Source organism: Anoplophora glabripennis, unplaced genomic scaffold, assembly GCF_000390285.2.
Source record: "Anoplophora glabripennis isolate ALB-LARVAE unplaced genomic scaffold, Agla_2.0 scaffold94, whole genome shotgun sequence".
Taxonomy (NCBI): Eukaryota; Metazoa; Arthropoda; class Insecta; order Coleoptera; family Cerambycidae; genus Anoplophora; species Anoplophora glabripennis.
Genome location: NW_019416228.1, coordinates 1150113 through 1167977, shown reverse-complemented (window position 1 = coordinate 1167977; position 17865 = coordinate 1150113). Strand labels below are relative to the sequence as shown.

The window sequence follows — 17865 nt, the reverse complement described above, 5'->3', positions numbered from 1 at the left end:
TATACTGTATACATAAATGTATATTGCTGCCCAAGAAGCTACTGAGATATCATTTGCATATTACACTGCAATATTTATGTTTTATATAAACTACTGAATAATAAAGGTTTTCATCAAAACCTTCCCTATAATTTTATTAGCATTTTCAATAATCAAAATCCCATAAAATTAATAATAATCAAAATTGTCAAAAATCAAACATGACTGTAAATGATGTATACTCCGCTTTTCTGTCCTCTTTCTTACAGTAAACAGAAAAATATTAGTCATCATTAGTTTTCATTATCGAAATGTGTATCTTTTATTTGGAAAATTATTAGTATAAAAAGATAGTTATTTTTCTAAATTCTTACTTTTAACAGTGTGACTGTGTTGTGTGTATTAATAAGTACGAATAAACATACTGAAATGGCTCATCAATACAGTAATAGTGAATTAATGAACAAGGTAATAACCTGTGGAAACTCTGAAGAAAATTACGATTTCCAAATAGGGATAAGAAGTCTGTTCGGAGAATAACCAAACTTAATTTTTTTAAACTTATTATTATTAATTTTATGCATTATTGATCCCTATCTTCAAAGTACTTCCCTCATCTATTTACACACTTTTCCTAGCGGTGTTTTCATTTCCTGAAGCAGTTCTGGATGGCTTCATTTGAAGTAGCCTTTAAAGTCTGTGAGGAATTTGCTGTTATGTCATCAATAGTCTGAAAACGGCGTCATTTTAGCACTGATTTTAATTTCGGAAATAAGGAAAAGTCACAAGGAGTCAAGTCTGGCGAGTAAGGAGGATGAGGGAGGACAGTAATCTGATTTTTGGCACAAAACGACGACGATTGACAAAGCTGGGTGTGTGAGCGCATCGTCGTGGTGCAAAAACTATGAGTTGTCTCACCACAACTCGTCCCTATTTGTCAATTTTTCCATTTAGGTAACCGTTGTAAAAAGCCTGGATAGTACACACGATTCACTTTTTCATCTCGAGGCAATAATTAAAAATGCACAATTCCATTAAAGTCGAAAAATCAGTGAGCATCACTTTGACATTGGATCGAGACTGACGTGCATTCTTGGGGCGTGGAGATTCTTTGTCAATCCATTGTGACGATTGAACGTTTGTCTCAATGTCGTAGCCGTAAACTCAGTTTTCGTCTCCCATTATGATCCTTTCAATGAATGTTTCATCGTCATTGAACTATTCAAGCAATTGACAACAACATTCTATACGATTCTGTTTCTGTTGTTCAGTCATCAACAAATGCTGCAACTCGATGCATGTTCAATTTTTTAGTCAAAATTCCATGGCATGGCCAATTGAAATGCCAACCTCTTCTACAATTTCTCTGACAGTCAATCGGCGATTTGCACGCACCAGATCTTTGACTTTCTGAACGTGAGAGTCATCAGTTAAAGTCGAATGCAAATCATCTTTAATTGACTGACAACGACTTTTAAATCGTGAAAACCATTCGTAACATTGCCTACGACCCAGAGCCTCATCTCCGTAAGCTTGTTCCAAAAGTTGAAATGTTTCCGTGAGAGTTTTTCCCAGTCTCATGTAAAATTTTACGTTGTTTCGTTGTTCCAGAAAGTAGCACATTTCAAAAATCGTCACTTAACATTTAAACTTGTTGCATTCAAATAACAATATCACGAAAACTAAATAAGAATCAACAACCCAAGAACATGTGGTTACAAGAGGAGGTTATGCGCAATGCAATGTTGCCAATGGCATATCACTAAATATTTCCATTAATGCGTAATTAAAAAAGTTCGGTTATTTTCTGAACAGACCTCGTACGTAAATATTTGTAAAGGTAGAGCTATCGGTTTTAAAAAAGGTTTCAATGTAGTATGCTAGTAGATATTAAAAATATATATATTCCATTGGCAAAATATATTTTTGTCATTGAGGTATGTAAACTTCATTTTATGTATTCTTCATGTATCCTCTCCAAGTATACAGGATGTAAGAAGTATGATATGCCATAACTTCAGCATGAAATAGAGTTTCATCATAACGTGATAACAGGGCTTAACCTGCTGATGCACACCACGTGTGTACACGGCAGACTTGTCCTACGGAAAAAATGTAAACAACTATTATTGTGAAACATTTAGTAAATTTCAAGACAATCGTTTTACAGTTTTGAAATAAGTAAATAAAATAAAATGTATCGATTTTGTAGTATGAAGATAGTGTTGAGCTTAAATTTTAGCTCGAATTTTAGTAATTATGATTCTCTTAAAACAGGAATTTAACTTTTAATCAAATTATGAATTTGAAAAATATATAATAATTAAAGTACCCAAAGGTTCACGTCGTCCAAGTAATCATATGTATTATAAATAATTTAGGGACCAAAAAGCAAAATTCAGTAATTTTTTAACGCACAATTCCAAAACAACATATATTCAAAATGTCTACCACCATTTTCGATACACACACGACACCTTCGAGCACTCGCTGGAAAACACCTCCAGAAAAGGAAATAGTGGTACAAAAAACACCTCATACGGTCCATTTCCAGAAACCAACACCAACTGAATTGCGTATTGCTGGAAAGCTTAGTACCTCGTGTTATCCGCCGCGCCGTTGTCACATTGCTGTCTATGAATTTTATCGAATTTTAAATTTATTACAACGCTAATTATTTTTAGAATTAAGCATAAAGAAGTTCAAAAAAGTGATAACATTGTATTTTATGGTATTCTATTCACGCAGTTATGTCAATATTCGTTAATTAATCGAACATTTGTACATCAAGTTAGAGATTTTTTTGTTGGATAATTATTTTCTCGGAAATGGTTGAGTTTAGAACCCATGTCATATAAGGTTTTTTTGTTTATTTTAATGTATTCTATCTTCTGTTAAAATTAAGGCAGTCAAACTTCTAGCACCCTGTATAAACACCTTGCATATTGGCGAAATAAATAAAAATATTTGAATTATCAGAATAGGTGATATTTCGTTCCTTGTTGTATAATAATATCAAATAACCCTGCTAATATAATACTCAAGAATCGTCGACTTTTAAATAGTACCTACTGAAATGTTCCATTTTTATTTCTTATTAAAAATGAAAATATAAAGTCTAAAAGAGTGAAAGAGTGACACTGACTCGCACTGAACGAATAGTTTTTGTTCCATTTGTTAAGCTTTTACAAAAAGTGGACGTTAATCCACTCTTCACAGTTGCCCCATGTTTCATAAAAAATCAGCATCCACATAATCCTTAAAATACACACCGCATTGACCAAAACCAAGGAAACCGTGACGGGAATCACTACAAAGCGAAGCTTCTGAGACGCATACATCAAGTCGTCTTGACGTTTACAGAAAGGGCAATTGAATATGGCGGAGGAAAAGCAACTGGCAAAGCCTTCTCTGCAAATATTTAGGACGTGTGGACAGGTATTCAATTGCTAAAGTTTCAAATGATTAATATTTTTAGTTTGATGTCTCTTTCACCATTAAACCTCTATAGAAAATTCAGCAATTGTAATATTTTGACTTTTGTACGTACCTGCCTTGCCTCTTACGATTGTATTTCGGTGACAGTCGAATTGTTGTGATGTGTTGAATTATTAAGACGTTTCCTGCAAGATTTTAGTAAACCACATAAATTTATATGACTGCGTTTGTACAGGGTGTCATAGAAAGTAGTACTTGCTTATGAATATGTTTGTTTTTTCTAAAATGAGAACACTAAAAAAATAGTAATAGTAAAAGTGCACTACATGTTGACAAAAGCAATATTTTGCTTTTTTCGTAACTGTGAAGTATAACTAAGTATATGTAGATAAGTAATTCAGAAAAGTCATGAGCTAGATGTTCATGAAACGATCGGAGTCCCCCATATCTACGTCACTGGCAATTGAAATGTAGAATTACTAGTATAGTTTTGTAAGTACCTTTATAGGGTAATAATACCGACAGTATTACACTATAAAATTTTGTGAAGCTCTTATTACGCGTCTTAAAATATAAAAAATATATTTTATCTGCTCCCAGTATAGTAAATAGACTATTAATACATAGGTTTTAAGGAGGTAAGTGGATTTTACCGTAGAAATGGTAGTTGCTGTGGACAACGGGAGGTAAGTGAGGTAACTTACCTCCCTAGGAAAAAAAGCGATTTCGAGTTATACATATTTTATGAACAAATAAATAGAAATATTTGATGAACATTACATTTTCTTAATTATTAATTGTACAGTTATTACATTTAGTAACATTTATAAAATCTGGATAATTATTCCCCTCGCGTTTCGTCTCCCATTATGATCCTTTCAATGAATGTTTCATCGTCATTGAACTATTCAAGCAATTGACAACAACATTCTATACGATTCTGTTTCTGTTGTTCAGTCATCAACAAATGCTGCAACTGGATGTATNAACGAATTATATATATATATATATGAATTTATAGTACTTGTACAGTTATTACATTTAGTAACTTTTATAAAATCTGGATAATTATTCCCCTCGCGTTTACTAATAATAATTGTCACATTTTTCTCAAAATGATTTGTCCGCTCCATTTCATTCACCGGAGGCTCAATATTACCCGACTAATCCATTAAAACAGCATGATGCGACGCACTACTAGAACCTTGAAATTGAAGTGTCATTGTAAAGAATCCTGTTGGCTATTTCATTTTTGTTACTTAAACTGTCAGCAACATAACTTTCTGCAATTGTGGTTGATTTCCAGCCACCATATCTCTTGATTGCTAATAAATCAACTTCTGTATTAGCCAGTAACTTTGCCGATGTTCTTCGGAATGAATGGCCTGTATGTTTTTCAGGATGTTCTAGTTTCAAAAACTGTGCAATCTTATTAGGAATCATAGAAAGGACATTCTTGGTTGGTTGTAACATTTACCTGTTTGATAGCGCATAAAAAAGCGTGAAATTTCAGTTTTAATTTCCAATCTAATCTTGATATATTTCTTGAGAATTTATAGGTGAGAAACCGAACCCAGACGAGAAGTAATTGTAAACGTACGTGACATACCATTATTAGAATCTGAAATTTAGAATCTGAAATTTTTGAAATTTGCGTTGTCCAAAGTAAGTTTGCACAACTCATCAGAACGCCATGCTCCTGCAATGCCTAAGACAGTCACTACCTTCGTTAGCAAATATGTGTTATCGTGTGCCTGAACGAGAAAATTGTTGACTTGTTCTCTTGTAAAAACGTTTGACTTTTTAGGTGCATAGCCGTCATTCTTACGTTTCAAAAATGCTCCCAACTTAGGGTATTTTGATATATTCCACGCTCTCTTTTATGAGAATAGTTGACTTAATCATTGAGTATTCACTCTACAAACTCGCCGATGACTTTAAAATGCTTGACTTGCTAGCAGTGACATTTCAGAAACATCAGTATTTTTGTTCTGGTACCATTTCTAAATGCTTGTCCGTAGCGCACTTTCGACTTCTCGGGCAATAAAGCATTTGCTGCACTTTCTATTTGAAAATCACTCATTTAGAAATAATAATTCAAAACCATCAAAATTGCAACATTTATGTAGCTTTATTTATAAATACCTTAGAAACGACAAACTCCAAACAACCAAGGCGACTTTGCAATATTTCAAATAATGTCAAAATGAATTGATTAAGAAATGTCAAAAAATAAAACCGAATCTTTATTTCATGAATCATAAAAAACTGTGGGAGCAGATAAAATGTTATACACCACGCAGCAGTTAAGTATAATTTACCAGTCTCGGACTCTATTGCCAGCCCTCGCTCCGCTCGGGCGCAAAATCGTCCTCGACTGGTAAATAATACTTATGTTGTAAATAACTATTTTTCAAAAGCTTTGAAGATCTCGAAAGCAGTTCACTTCCTCATAAGACACCCTGTATAATAAAATCAATTCTTATAATTAAAAAAAACGAATAATATATTAAGCTTTTGTTTTAAAATGTTATACAGGATATTTTAGAAGAAATTACCATAAATTGGGGAGCTGATAGAACATAATAAAATAATACAATTTTCTTCCGTTGATCCATGGGTTTATTGTCTTTTATGTTTTATATGTAAGGTTATTTTTTAAAATCAATTTTTAGCCACATCCGTTCTAAAAAATAATAGAATGCATTGAAATGTGTAGAAATAAGTTTTTGAGGGTGCTTTAGTACACGTTCTAACTAAATTATACAGGGTGTCCAGAAATTCATGCAACAAAATTTGGTCATAGATTCTTAAGACAAATTTTTTGAACAGTATTTTTTCTTTTTGCCAAGTGGCTCCCTCTTTCGGAGTTACAGCCCCCTGAAGTCCGCCCCTAAGAATAATCTTTGTTTTATATCTCAGAACCCTGTTGTACGAGAATCACTAAATTTGATACACAGGGCTTTTATGACATGTGGAATCTCACAGTGCTACGCTTTTTGGCGAGAAACCCCCTTAAGACACTTTTTCGTGGGCCTCCTTGTCTTTGGAACCAGAAAAATTTGGTCGCAAATTAGATTTTTTTTTAAATTATTGATTAGCTAGAAAGCCATTGAATTTAGAATCTTTTTTGTTTCTAGATATTTGTTTCGCAAAACGCAATGTTTTTGAGGAAAATGGTGAATTACGATATGCATTTGATCACATTTTGACATTTTTCTCGAAAACATTGCGTTTTACGAAAAATGTATAGAGAGACAATAAGTTTCTAAATTTAATGACTTTCTAGTGGGCTGATAATGTTTAAGAAATTTAAATATGCGACCAAATTTTTTTGGCTCCAAAGACAAGGGGGGGGGCACAAAAAATTGTCTTAAGGGGGTTCCCCGCCAAAAAAACGTAGCACCATCAGATTTCACATGTCATAAAACCCCTGTGTACCAAATTTAGTGATTCTCGTACAACAGGGTTCTAAGATATAAATAAAAGATTATTCTTAGGGGCAAACTTCAGGGGGCTGTAACTCCGAAAGAGAGGGGCTACTTGGCAAAAATAAAAAATACGGGTCCCCTAAATTTGTCTTAAGAATCTGTGACCAAATTTTGTTGCATGAATTTCGGGACACACTGTATATTCTCTCAATCCCTGAATTTATGGTACTTTTTCCAAGACACCCTCTATAAGAATGTGACGTGAACTTTAAAAAAAATTACTTCAGAAATCTGTTTATTTTCTTTTATTTATCTAAAGTACGTTTTTATTTGTACACAATAAAATTAAAGTGAATACAAAAGCGTGGCTGGTTTTAAGTGCTGAAAGGCAGGGTCTCCTTATAAAGCAGATGTTTTTGAAATAAAAAAAACACAGTGACATTTACAAGCATTCGAAGTGACCATATAGGAGAGATCGATATTTTATAATCAATTGTGTAGCGTTTTCAAATTCAGAAGTCCGTAAAAATTATTCGACCAGATGTGATTTGTTCACCAACGAATCCATAAAATTATCGGCAAACTTAAAAATAAAACTGTTCTGTGGATATCTCATCTGAATTTTTGCTGAATTTGTAAGTTTTTATTTGTTTTAGAATGGATAAGTCATAAAAATTTTCATTTTACGTTTTTGTAAAGGTATTAAAAATTTTTTTTTTTAAGAATCTTGTCAATTGAAGTTAATGTTCTTCAATACCAGAAATCTAGCAAGATATATCCCCACACTACTATATGCGACTGCATTTTATTGTTTGACTTTAATTGATAAAATGTTTTAGAAAAAAAAATTGAACTTGTTTGACTTAGTTTAATAACTTTACAATAAGGTAAAAATTTAAGAGATAATAGAATATATGTTTAATAAAATGTTCATACTATATAGGAATAATAAAAATCAAGAATATTAGTGTAAACTAAAAATAAATGAGTTCTAACAGAAAGCACCGAGAAAAATGCAAAGATTTGTTATATTTTTTTTTATAAATTTATTCAAATTTACCTTTTTTGGAAATCCTGTTCCATAATAGAAAATGTGTTCTCTGGAACAAAATTAATTCTGCCCTATCGTATAAACATTTTACTATATCCTTCGTTATGTTCATTAGTATTTGTTCCCTTCCTATAAACATTTGTTTCATTCACTATTATTTTTAATTAAAACGTACAAGAAAGGTAATGTATTATTCTTTTCAGTTGTTAAAATGGCATTTAATCGATTTTTCTGATGCGTCATTTGTATACGAGAGCCCAAAAATAATTTTAATTACACAGGCATATAATTATTTTTCTTCATACACTTTTTAACAGAGTTTATTGTATTTTGACCCGCTGAAGACGATAAAGTCATTAGACATGCTCTATCACGTCAGGATTTTTCATTAACCTCAAAAAATAGCCAAAATCAGTGGAAATCTCGATTTTTTGTTAAAATAGTTAAGATTTAGAAATTACATACATATTAACAGAGTCAAAATAAAAACTTTTTATACCTGCACATTTTTCTCTAAAGTGCCTCTTTTTTCTCTCCATCTTATCTTATAATTCCTTAAGGATGCATTTTAGAGAAAAAAGTGTAGGAATAAAAAGTTTTTATTGTGACCCAATTAATGCAAACAATAAACTAATAAAAAGGAATATATCATGAGCCCTAAACCTAACGAAAGGAAAAAAAAACATAGCAAATGGAAATCCGAGTACGCCGATATTTTAAAATTAGTGCACAGGCGTGCTAAATGTGTACTTTCTTTAATTTCTAAGTTATAATTGTTCAGATGATTAATAAAGTCGTTTTCAAAATAAATACAAACAATATACAGGCCGATTCAAAATTCAATACAAAGAATTTAATGGCATAATTTTGAGGTCAAAATAAGACTTTCTTTTCCTATAAACGTGGGTCCACAAATGCTTAAGTCTTCGATATAAAGGGTGTTAAAGTTTTTAATTTTTTTCGATTTTTTAGTTATAACTTCCAAATAGGTTTGAATGTTCGTATAAAACTTGGCGTACGGGTTTTTTTAGGGTGCTAAACTTATATGTCATTGCTTTTGACGCTGCTTGTAGAGGGCGCCTCCTATAAGAGTAGGTACGCTTGAATTAAATTGTCCCTAATTTTTCAGCTACCCTGTACATTAACGTTTCGTACGTTTATTCCCCTATCAATTTTAAGCAAAAAAGGTATACTTAGTCGAAATCTTTCAGACCAACCGTTTCCAAGATGTTGGCTGCTGAAGAGTTAAATGTATACCATATTTTCAAATTTTATAACTAGTTACGATGAAAAATTTTAAAATTTATTTTGGATTCACGTTTATACCAACCAAATATTAAATAATTCATAGAAAACTTGTTTAGTTTCTTTATATCCATTGAGCCGCAGCTACATGAGAAACTGTACCTTAACGGTAAACAACTTTGTTATTTATAATCACAGGTACTTACTAGATAACAAGAAATAAAATCTTTACATGCATTTTTCTACGAATTAATGCAGATTCAGGGAAACGTAANATAATTTTAATTACACAGGCATATAATTATTTTTCTTCATACACTTTTTAACAGAGTTTATTGTATTTTGACCCGCTGAAGACGATAAAGTCATTAGACATGCTCTATCACGTCAGGATTTTTCATTAACCTCAAAAAATAGCCAAAATCAGTGGAAATCTCGATTTTTTGTTAAAATAGTTAAGATTTAGAAATTACATACATATTAACAGAGTCAAAATAAAAACTTTTTATACCTGCACATTTTTCTCTAAAGTGCCTCTTTTTTCTCTCCATCTTATCTTATAATTCCTTAAGGATGCATTTTAGAGAAAAAAGTGTAGGAATAAAAAGTTTTTATTGTGACCCAATTAATGCAAACAATAAACTAATAAAAAGGAATATATCATGAGCCCTAAACCTAACGAAAGGAAAAAAAAACATAGCAAACGGAAATCCGGGTACGCCGATATTTTAAAATTAGTGCACAGGCGTGCTAAATGTGTACTTTATTTAATTTCAAAATTATAATTGTTCAGGTGATTAATATAGTCGTTTTCAAAATAAATACAAACAATATACAGGCCGATTCAAAATTCAATACAAAGAATTTAATGGCGTATTTTTGAGGTCAAAATAAGACATTCATTTCCTATAAACGTGGGTCTACAAATGCTTAAGTCTTCGATAGGTGTTAAAGTTTTTAAGTTTAAGTTTTTTTTGGATTTTTTAGTTATAATTTCCAAATAGGTTTGTATGTTCGAATAAAACTTGGGGTACGGGTTTTTTTTAGGGTGCTAAATTTATATATGTCATTGCTTTTGACGCTGCTTCTAGAGTGCGCCACCTATAAGAGTACGCTTGAATAAAATTGGTCCTAATTTTTTTGCTACCCTGTACATTGACGTTTCATGCATTTATTCCTCTATCAGTTTTAAGCAAAAAATGTATACTTAAAATCTATCAGACCAACCGTTTCCAAGATATTCGACTGATGAAGAGTTAAATGCACACCATATTTTCAAATTTTGTAACAATCTACGGTGAAAATTTTAAAATTTATTTTGGAATCACGCTTATAAGAAAAAAAAGTCTTATTTTGACCTCAAAAATACGCCCCTAAATTCTTTGTACTGCATTTTAAATCAGCCTGTATTATTTAATACTGAAGATAGCGACAGTGCCATAACCCTCTCGAATTTTGCTTGTTACTTTTGTACATATAAGTAACTTCATTATAGCTTCAATGTCTAAATTCAGTTTTTTTTTTTAATTCCTGTATGCTAAATTTACAGGAACATTGATAAATATGCTAACTACATCAAAATTCACCATTAAACGATTTATATTAAAATTATTAGAAGTTTTTGCAAGAAATATTTTGTGTTTTTTTATGCGGGTTAGAAAATCCATATAGAGATTTAATAATTTCTAACAAATACTTAGTCGGTTTATTTCAAGGTGAATTCATATAACTATCTAACTGGTTTACTAAAATGTGGATTAAAATAATTCCCCTTTGTTGTCAGTTAGTTATTTCTAGTGTTTAGTGGTGTTTTATAAATTATACTTTCGATAGATTTAGTAGGATCTTCATTACAGTGACTTTAATATTAGTAACACTTTTTGATGATATTGATATATTTTTGCTTCTAGCTAATTCATTAGATTCAATGTAAATGACTTATTTTTTTCTGAAAATGAGATCTTTTCTTCAAACATAGAAAAACATTTTTTTAAGGTAAATAACATATTATTCTAAACGGCAAGTAATGGACAAACACACATAAGTGAGCTATAATGAATTCTATTGAAAACATTATGGGTCGCTATACAGGGTGTGCCAGTGTCAGCGTACAAAAATTTGCCAGGGGGTAGACTAGACCAAAATTCTTATAAAATATTTTTCTCACTGAGTTACAGGGTGTTGTTTAGAAAAAAATAATAACTTTTCGCAATAAATCAAAAACCCTTTCCGGGATTTTAGTAATGTGTGCGTGATCCTTAATAGATGTACACATCTATTAAGAATAATTAAAACTGCATGGTGCTTATTTCGATCTGATACCAGGGGCGGCCTAGGCCAACTTGTTCTTAAGATTATGTCTTCATAACTTTTGCATATACTAGTTTTATGTAATTTGATTGTTTTCCTGAATCTGCAAACGATTCTGAACAAAAAATGTGCTCTTGTTTCATAGCTCAAAAGTGTATGTAAATATTTTATTTGTTATCTAGTAGGTACCTGTCATTATAAAAAAAAGAAAGTTGGTTTACAAGCGTACATGTCAAAATTAAATATGGTACTCGAAGTTACGAGAAATTGTTTACAAAACAAGATATTAAATATTATCAAATTTTCCAACAACGAATATGCCGATATGATATTTGTCTACAGTTTCTGTCATGGAAATTCATTGGTGGCCTCATGATAGTATCTACCCATGTTTCCAAACAGCACGTATTCCAACGAGTTTTCCAAAGATTCCGTGAGACCAGGAGTGTTAAAATTGGAAATACCTGAATAATTTGGAAGATGCAAGCATTTTAGAAGAATATGTAATAGCTGCTAGTTGTTGATGATCCTTCCACCAGTGTCCGAAGAATATCAACGCAAGTAGGTATTCCACGAAGCAGCGTCTGAAGAATTTTAAACCGAGAAGAACTGCACCCATACCACCTACATAAAGTACAAACTTTGCATCTTGGTGATTCCGAAAAAAGGATATAATTTTGCAGGTGGTCATTAGAAAATATCGATAATGACGAAAATTTCTATCGAAGGATATTGTGGAGCGATGAAACTCTTTACGAGTAATGCTATAAATAATTTTAAAAGTTTTCTTGTATGATCCATTGAAAATTCGCATGTGATATGACCCTCTGCGTTTCAAAGAAGATTCTTCATAAATGTCTAGGGAGGAATCTTCAACGGAGTCATTCTGCCTCCCCAAATTGTTGTAGACCGTTTGAATTCAGAGTGATACACGGATTTTTTAGAAAATATTGTTGATGGCGTACTAGATGACGTTCCCTTAGCTTTGCGAAATCAAATGTACTACCAACAAGATGGAGCACCTACTTGTAACGGAAGCAGGTATCTTGGTGGCTCGATTTACATTTTCCAGAACGCTGGATTGGGAAAAATGGACCTTTATGTAGCCTCTTAGGTTCCCTGACCTCAACCCGCTTGATTTTTTTACTGGGGTCATATGAAGCAAACTGGTGTATGTCAAACCCAGTAACACGAGAGACGATTTACTTAAAAAAATTAATGCAGCCGCCGAGCAAATTCTAGTAACCGTTGATTTAGGAAGGGTTTACAATTACTTGGTCAAACGATGTCAGGCATGCATTGAAGTAAATGGACAGCATTTCGAGCATTTATTGAAATAATTGTTTTCTATTTTTAATATTGTCATTTTGCTAACATAATTTCGTTTCTGTTACATAATTTTCAATTTTATTTTTAGTTCCTCTATACGTAACCAAATATATTTAATAATTCATAGAAAACTTGTTTAGTTTATTTATATCCATTGAGCCGCAGCTACATGAGAAACTGTACCTTAACGGTAAAGAACTTTGTTATTTATAATCACAGGTACTTACTAGATAACAAGAAATAAAATCTTTACATGTATTTTTCTACGAATTAATGCAGATTCAGGGAAACGTAATCAAATTACATAAAACTAGGATATGCAAAAGTTATGAAGACATAACCTTGGGGACAAGTTGGCCTAGGCCGCCCCTGGCGTCAGATCGAAATAAGCACCATGTAGTTTTATTGATCTTTAATAGATGTACACTTCACCCAAAAATTACTTAAATCCCTAAAAGGGTTTTTGTGTTATTGCGGAAAGTTATTATTATTTTTTTCTAAACAACAACCTGTAACTCAGTGAGAGTGCATCGCAGAAAAATATTTTATAAGAATTTTAACCTTATTTTGGTCTGGTCTACCCCCTGGTAAATTTTTGTACGCTGACACTGGCACACCCTGTATAGAAACATGATCTTGAAGTTGCAGCGAAAATAATGGAACGAAATTTAACATATTTTTAAAAAATCTTGTCAATAAAAAATTGACTGTCTTGGCGTCTGTTTACAAAAGTTATTCGTTTCGTCTCTTATTATAATATTTTTCATACTATTAACTATATAGAGACCATTTAATATATCAAAGATATTTTCAGACAGAACGAGAACAGGAGCTAGACGAATTCCATTAACGATGAAATTTTTAGTCCACCCCATTAGCAGGAGGACCCTCAGAAGCAGAAAACTAATACATAATTAACCGAAAGATTCCCAATATTTGAAAGGATAATCCAAGACACAGGCCGTATTCGCAGAAGTTGATTTCGCATGCAGGCAGAGTTGTGGGGGTGTTGTTGCATTATCAAGGACGTCAGAGGATATTAGAGGGTGCGATATGATTGAGGGGGTGCTCGCGACCCTTCACTGTTGCCCCCGGATCACACAGAGGCCTCCTGGGTCAACCGAATCCGGAACAAGCTGACGCGTTAGGGGGTGCACTTTAAGGGTTGTAATCGAAAAATCTATGATAATATTTACCCTGTTTCCTGAGACTTTTGTGAAATATGTACCGAAATCAATTTTGCGTCACTCAAATTCTATGTAAATTATGTGAGTGTTACATTTGATATTTTGGTTGTATAAAAATTTTGTATATCTTGTTTAATAGTAATAAGTAGACACCAATGCTCTGCACAGAAGCTTAGATATTGTTCTACTGTTTTTTAGAAATCTACGAAAATTTCAGGAAAGAATGAAAAATATACAGAGTTCTTCAAGGTAAGTGGCCTCTATTAAACGTTTCAGAGGAACCTAATTTTTTGGAACCGTGTCCGCCATCTTGGACTAAAATTCCTCAAAAACAGATTTCAGATTCGTAGTCAGCGACCCCAAAAACCCCCCTATACCAAATTTGGCGTAAATTGGTAAATTTGTTGGAATCGCGTCCGCCATCTTGGAAAATGGTCAAGGACATATCTAAACGTAAAACTTTCCGCTCATTTCATTTCCGGGGTCAAAAGTAGGGCATTCCATTTGAAAAAATTAACTTGACCTTGAAATAACCTTGAAGGTCAAGGTCAAGGTCAAATATAGGGTCACCATTGAATAGCTAGGGAAAAATCCTAAATCTTTTGTCTGAATCATTTTTCCTCAAAATGCATTTTTCGAAAGTTATTGTGCTGTTTCCATACTTTTGGGACACGTATAATTGACAAAACATTCATTATCTGGCATCATGGATATAACAGAAAAAATCCTGAGCCACCTCCATGGAATATATCCGCTCCATGGTGATGGAAGCAAATGATGCCTTGCCTTGTTTGTCGACGTTCGTATCATATGAAAGACAGACGGCACCTTAAGGTGCAGCGTTTACAGAAAGACAACCCAATTAGACAGATATCTGAACGTTGAGTCTTTTAATCATCCAAAACAGAACGAAATATTGTCAATACATCGAACACGTGCCAACGGAAACACAATATTAATACAATTTACAATACCTCAAGAAAGATCGGAATAGCTTTTTCTAGACGAGCTGCGCGAACAATGTACTGCAAGGTCTCGGTGTAGGTATACACATGTATTCATGCGGAAAAGTATACATTGGACGATCGTTGCCAGTACGAGGTTAAAGGAACATAAATGTCTCTTGGAGAATCACAACGTAAAAAAATTAGCAGTTTTGAAGCACAGGGCAGATGTAGGACACGTGACAGACCTAACTAATACCTGAATTCTGATGGAACAAGGAACCGGAATCACATGGACAAACCATGTATAGGAACGCTGTGGATCAGTACATACAGCCAATTCAAATACCGGTTAGGAGTCTTAATAATCAGTTTCTTGTTGTTATTAAAAGTAGAGTTTTCTTTTTAATTGACATTAGCTGAAAAAATAAATAGGTTTTTAAACGAAGCTATATTAAAACTTTTTAGTAACCGATGTATTTATATTAAAAGTATTATATCCTTTAAAGCCATTCATTAACAACAACATAACAAATCTACAAAAGGCTTTACAATAAAACAGTATTATGTTATGTAACTTACAGTTAGAAATTAGAATTTCATAAAACGTGTTAGTTGTGTTTGAAAATTAAGTTTAATAATTGTACTCACTTAGTTTGACATAACAGTAATTTAGTGTTGTTGCGTTAGTGAGGTGTGTAAGATTATACCTAATTTGATTAGGTTAGTGATAGTTATAATAAATTGTACATAAGTATGACAATAATGAACTTGTTGATATGTTGTTAATCTACCGTGAATGCAAACAAAAATCTATAGGGAAGTGCATCTCTAACTTACGTTTGCTAACCAAGTAATCGCCTTCTAAAAAAATGTTACTTCCTTAAGTACATACATACATAAATAGATAAATAATAGTTCAACTACAAAATTTAAAAAATTGGGCTCGTGCAGGGATCGAACCTGCGACCTCCATCAAAGCATGGGAGCTACGTGCGTGGCGCTCTGACCAACTGAGCTAACGAGCCACTGCAACATAGTTTGAATCGTAGGTATAAAACTGATAAGTACAAGGTGTCCCACGATGACGAGATATTAGACATATTTCAGAAACTACTTCGATTTTAATTTTTAAACTATGGGTAATAGTGTTTTCGGGCATTCCCTTCTCAACTAAAATAATGGCGTCCACCATTTTTGGTACCTGTAAAGGGCATAGGTAACACTACATTATGGTATACCAACAAATTAAAACATTTAATACTAGGTGTTTCATTTTTGCTGTTACATTTTGATAAATTCAAACAGTTATAACTTTGTTAACTTAAATGAAACCCCCTATATTTTTTTACTCTGTCTAATGCAGAATTAAATTTCCTTTCGAGAGATATAATCATTGTTAGGGTTGCCGTTACTACTGTTAGAGATATTTGCATTTTCTATTTTTTTTGGACAGTTTTTCTCGTGTCAGACCTGTTGTCAAATTGGCCATGACCAGAAACACTTGGAAAATGTGACAAAGTAATTTCAAGAACATGTAGAGAATCTGCTGTTTTTTTTCCATAAATAACAAGTAAATTAAAATAATCCTCATAAGTATAATTTAAACGATCCTCAGGCATTTTTATTTAAATTTTCTGCAAAAACTATTATAGACATAACTATAATTTGACAATTAAATTGACAAATGTTATTTTAATTGTTTTGGAGTGTTGAGGACTACATTTGTACTTTTGAAAGCTCTGCGCACAGCATTCTTATGAAGTTTCTAAAGAGCAAGGTTTTGTGTTAAATTTAAAATTTAAAAATATTAGTTATGTATCATTCATCATTTCCATGCTTAAAAGCCAGCTTTATAAGTCTGATATCATTTTCCTACACTGTAAGAAAAATTTTAAATATTTTCACTAAATTTCACTCAATAACGTATCGATTTCTGTCCACCTGATTGAGTGAAGTACGACTAAAATTTTATGAGTGAAACTAGCAGTTTTAGTTCAAATATTATCAGAAATGTGCAAAATTATCAAAATAATATTGACTGAAAATGTACTCAATAATTTCACTCAATGGATTCACTCGGCTTTCACTCATACCGATTTATTTACAGTGTAAAATCACCAGAGTTTCGTTTTTAAAATACAGGGTGCCTCAATATTTAGTTTACATAGACTTTTGGGGGAAGAAAGTCCTGTATTCAAAATGACTTCACTTAGTCTCCAGAGAGCAAATTTTGCAAAAAAGTGATTTTCTGTTTACGTAAATCTAAAACGCACTGCCTCATTTAACTGAAGTTTATTTGAGCATGATATGAAAAACAGACAGTGAAATGTTTATTCCAATTTATTCTTCAAATTGAAGGTAGATATCTAAAATGAATTAGCAGAATGATTCAAATTTAAGTGACAATCTACAAACACCAATAACATTGCACAAATTTTGAGTCAGTAAAAAGAAGTGAAGAAAAAAATTAACATTTCTTTTTCTCCATCCCTCCAAGAATTTCAGAAAAAAATCATTGTTATTATCAAAATGTAAGAGGCAACTAAAACAACTGATCTACTAAAGATTTTTTGATTTTGTTGATTTTGTTACTACTAATACCACTAAAGGTGGCGGAGTTCTCTTGGCAGTCAGCAATTCATTTAGGGTAGTAAAATTAAATTTAAATATTCCTCATACAATAAATAATATTGACATTTTAACTGTAAAAATTAAGCTTGGATATAAATATTTATGTATTTACGTACCACCTACATGTGTAAATGATAATTACGAGCATTTATGTGAATTTCTGGCCACCATGCCTTGGTTGTATAATGAAAATTTATTAATATTAGGTGACTTTAATATTCCTGAGTACTCAATGTGCAAGGAAAATAGTATATCAACTCCCAATTTTAATACTTTGAATAACTTCTTGAATTTTCTTGGCCTTGATCAATATAATC

At 32.3% G+C, this 17865-nt stretch overlaps 1 non-coding gene across 1 annotated transcript; it reads right to left on the bottom strand.

Annotated features, from left to right (window-relative positions):
- Positions 1–15856: 15856 nt before the first annotated feature.
- Positions 15857–15942, bottom strand: Trnat-cgu. Its single transcript is given in 2 exon segments — positions 15857–15892; positions 15905–15942. It is a non-coding gene; the product is annotated as a tRNA-Thr (tRNA).
- Between the last annotated feature and the right edge of the window lie 1923 nt (positions 15943–17865).